Genomic DNA, 4,380 nt, shown 5'->3' on the forward strand with positions numbered 1-4,380 from the left:
AGCAGCCACTGTAGAACCAAGGAGAGCACTGTTGACAGTACAAAACCTCCTGGAACTGAGAGGCCATTGTTCTGCAGCGAGGCCTCGTGGAACCAAGGGGCCATGGTGCCACTGTGGGGGCCACCTGAAGCAAATAGTCGTTGTGACACGGCGGGGCTGCTTGTAACCAACTGTCCATCGTGATACTGCAGATGCAAGAGACCGTGCTGACACTATGGCAGTTCATGGAACCGAGAGGCTGTTGTGACACACCAAGGCCTCGTGGCACCAAGGAGAGCATTGTGGCAGTGCAGAACCAAGGAGGCCATTTTGACAGTACAGACCCAAATGGAACCAAGGGTCCACTGTTATCCAGCAGGGCCTCGTGGAACCAAGGGGCCCTCGTGAAAGTGTGCAAGGGGCATAATGGAGTCAGGGACACCACTGATACTGAAATCTGCTGGATAGCAACTTTTGAACACAGTTTTGAGGATCTGAGAGCAGGTATTCTTTATTACACCATGGTGGCCACTTGGGCAATCCTTCATCTACTCGAGTGCACTGGCCACCAGGCAATCGGAGCTTTTATCACTCACACTGATGATGTATTCATTAGTTAACCCCACCTGGAATTTATTTGCCATAATTGCACCCCTTCTCACAAGTCCTTCTATGGTTCTTTGGAGTCTGCCTTCAACATGCACTGTCCTTTTTAGGTGACTGCTCTTTGATCCCCGCTTTTGAGGAAGGGCAATATTATTGTTGTGTATAACTTCTGCTTTTGTCAGCCTTGCAGAGCTGAGCTGACATTCTCCTTGCATTTTGTGCACGCTCTGTTTGCCTCAGCTACATCCTTTGTGCGTTTCTCCAAGGCTGTGCTCTTCTGTTCTCTGCCCGCGATAAGTGTAAATGTTGTTCTGTTCTCCTGTCCTTGTCACAATGCTCCCCCCACGAGGCGTGTCTGCAAGCCCCTCCAACCCATGGGCTTGGGGTGGGCAAGTGTTCCTGAGGGAACAGGGATGGGACAGCTGGGCTGGACTGGCCCAAGGGATGTTCCATTCCATGTCACAGCACGATCAGCAATCAACTGGGAGAAGCAGGGGGATGGGGGATTTGGACGGGGGGGGGCGGGGGTGTCACCATCTACCAAGACAGGCCGGGGATTGTTTGATCTCAGAGGTAATAGCAGGCAAATAGCGGGGGACAAATCAGTTTATTCAACAACAGCAATGCATTTTTATTGAATGCCAAACAATTCAGTTGCGATAGAGGGGAGAGATATAGGAAATGGAGTCTAGAGAGAGAAAAAGAGGGGAAGGGGGAAATAGCTACCAACAAACGAGACCAACGTCATGGTGGGCCAGCCAATGGAAGGGTGGTCATCCGTGGGGAGTACTCAGGGTCTTCTCCAGAGGATCGCTCTTTCATAGTCCTTTTCCAAAGCGAGTGGCTTGTGGCCAAGAGGTGGGGAGATTTATGGAGCATTGTGTGGTGCTCCAAGAGACAGGTGCGGTCTTGCAGTACATGCAGGCTTCAGCTGGTACCATGACAGCAGAGTCCAGTGAGCACAACACACCTGCAAAGAGTCCCTTGGCAAGCACCCACCTCAAGCAGGCCAGAAAATCATTGTCCAGAGTCAACCTGGGCGGGGGTCCTTGAGGTCTTCTTGAGAGGGTCATGAGGCAAAAATGAGGGAAACTTCACACCGACCCTTAGAGTGGTAGATGAGAGGCAGCCCTCAGGAAACGGTGGCCACCCAGAGCTGTTACTCCTAGCAGATTTTGGCTGGGAGCAAGCCTTGTATGTAGTGCTTTTTCAGGGGGAATATCAGTTTCAGCCGTGGGAACCTGCAAAAGGGGCTGGTACTTTTCCATAGGAAGGAAAGCACAGAGCCTCAGTGCTCCAGGAGCTGATGAGAGGCAGTCCTCAACATTCCAGGATCAGCCAGTCTTGCCAGGTGGCCCCCGGGAGGCCCAGCCAGCCAGACCTGTTCCATGTTGCCTTGGTTCCATGGGGCCTCACAGTGTCACAATGTTCTCCTTGATTCCAGGAGTCCCTGTAGTGTCCCGATATTCTCCTTGTCACAATATTCTCTCTGCTTCTGTAGTGTTAACAATGGTCCCTTGCTTCCCTAAGGTCCTGCAGAGTCACCAAGGCCCCTGGGCTCCATGTGGCCCTGCTGTGTAACAAAGGCTCCTTGGTTCTCTGGGCCGCACAGCTTCATCACTGACCCTTGGTTCCATTGGGGTCCTGAGTCTCACAAAGGTGCCCCTGATTGCATGAGGCACCAGAGTGTCAAAATGGTCTCTTTGGTTCCATGAGGTTCCGCAGTGTCCCCATGGTCGCTGTCAGAGGCTGGATGACATCAATGTCCCCAGACCCCTCGGGATGCTCGGAATGGCCGAGTGGGGCTGGGGCTGGGACAGACCTTGGAATGAGGTGGGACAGAGCCCCACCCCCAGCCGTGACCTGGCAGATCTGCCAATCACACAGCAGGGGGCAGCACCCACACAGCTCTGATTGGCTGAGCCATCAATCAATCACACAGCAGGGGCAGCGCCCACCCAGCTCTGATTGGTTGAGCTATCAATCAATCACACAGCATGGGCAGCGCCCAGCCAGCTCTGATTGGTTGAGCCGTCAATCAATCACACAGCATGGGCAGCACCCAGCCTGCTCTGATTGGCTAAGCCGGCATTCAATCACACAGCAGGGGCAGCGCCCACCCAGCTCTGATTGGCCGAGCTGTCAATCAATCCCACACAAAGGCAATGAAACACAGCAGTGAGTGTTAAGAAAGCAGATGTCCCCGAAAAGAGGAGAGCTTACAAAACGCTAGGGAATTGAAAAAATCGGGCATGACGTCAAGCCCTGGTCTGAATCCTGAAATCTCCTGGGTCTGTGTCTCACCCACACTGGAAGCCTAGCAGCTGGTAGCTCTCTGCATATCTATCTGGAGATCTTCTGTCTTTCTGTCTCTTTTTTCTCTTTTAACCTTCTTATCCTCTTTTACTGGAATGTTTTTGGGTAGTTTAACATTTTTATGCCTAAAGGTTTCCATCTTACATGGGCTGAGTTAATGATGTTCCTGCTACGCTAAGTGTTGCACGTTGAATTGGATGTTGTATGAAATCATTTGCCAAAGGAGCTCGGTTTTCTGTATTTTTCCAGTACACTTTTGTGTCGTTTTGACCTCTTGAGAATATCTGGCTGGGGTTTCTACTCTGCACCAAACTCGAGGAAAGGAACCTTTGCTCACCCTCAGCATTTCAGTGTTCTGCGGTGTTACAGGCGCGCACGCTCAGCACGGCCTCTTGTTTCCATCAGGCCCTGCTGTGTCACACTGGCCCTTGGTTCCATGAGCATCTGGAGTGTCACACAGCCTGATGACATTTGTCCTTGCTGCCTCTCCCATCCCAGTGCCCCAGGAACAGCCCGGAGCCACCTGTGAGGGACAGGCCCTGCTGGCCCAGGCCTGGGCTCAGGCCTTGGCCTTTCTGCTTCCTCCAACCAGCCCAGGCCTTGCTCAGCATTGCAGTTCCCTGCTCACAGCCTCGGGCTCCTGCAATCCTGGCCTCAAGGATCTGCTCTCACCACTCCCTGGGGAGCCTTTGGCACTCCCTGCCCTCAGTGGGGCCACTGATGCTCCAAGCGACTTGGAGTTTTGCTTCTGACTCCTTGAGCAGCTTCTTCAACCTTCTCTCAGTGCCTGGGTCTCCTGGACTCAGCCCCAAATCCACCGTTGGGGATCATTAAAATACAGAAAACCCTCAGGAGCTCTTTGTCTTCTTTCCAATGTCTTCCAGTCTCCAGGCCTTGTGCAGCTGCTTGGAGTCACTTTGGAGTTCTCTTAAGGAGGAAGATTTCAAGGTACAGCTCACGATTTTCAGTGTTATAAAAGGGAGTAATTTTTCTTTTTCAGTTCCAAGAAGAAGCAACTTAGGCATTCCCCAGGTGATCTTGATGCTGAACGTCTCCTTAGGAGGTGTGGGCCCACAGAAGAATGAGCCCCTTGCAGGCTGACCCTGTTTGGACAAGCTGCTCCCCAAGCCCAGCCTCACCGTGTCTGACGTGGCCCAGCTGGGACTGACATCCCTGGCCCTGCACCGGAAGCCCTTCCCCCTGAACTCTGCAGCTGGCTGTCCCTGCCCACTGCACCATGTCGCACGTGCTCTCCTCAGGGCTCTGCCTGCATCCAGGCCCGGGACAAGTATTCCTGTTTGTGAGGAAAGAAGGGAAAAGCCTGAGCAGGTTTCCTAAACGACAAATCCCCACTGTAGAAGCACATGCTGAGTACAGGCTGCCTGGAATGATGACACCTTTCTACTAGGGACAGTGGGACCAGAAATGATGTCTGGATGCAGAATTCTCGGAGTCTTCCAGCTGAATTCTCTGTCCTTG

Source organism: Sturnus vulgaris, unplaced genomic scaffold, assembly GCF_052056855.1.
Source record: "Sturnus vulgaris isolate bStuVul1 unplaced genomic scaffold, bStuVul1.hap1 Scaffold_383, whole genome shotgun sequence".
Classification (NCBI taxonomy): domain Eukaryota; kingdom Metazoa; phylum Chordata; class Aves; order Passeriformes; family Sturnidae; genus Sturnus; species Sturnus vulgaris.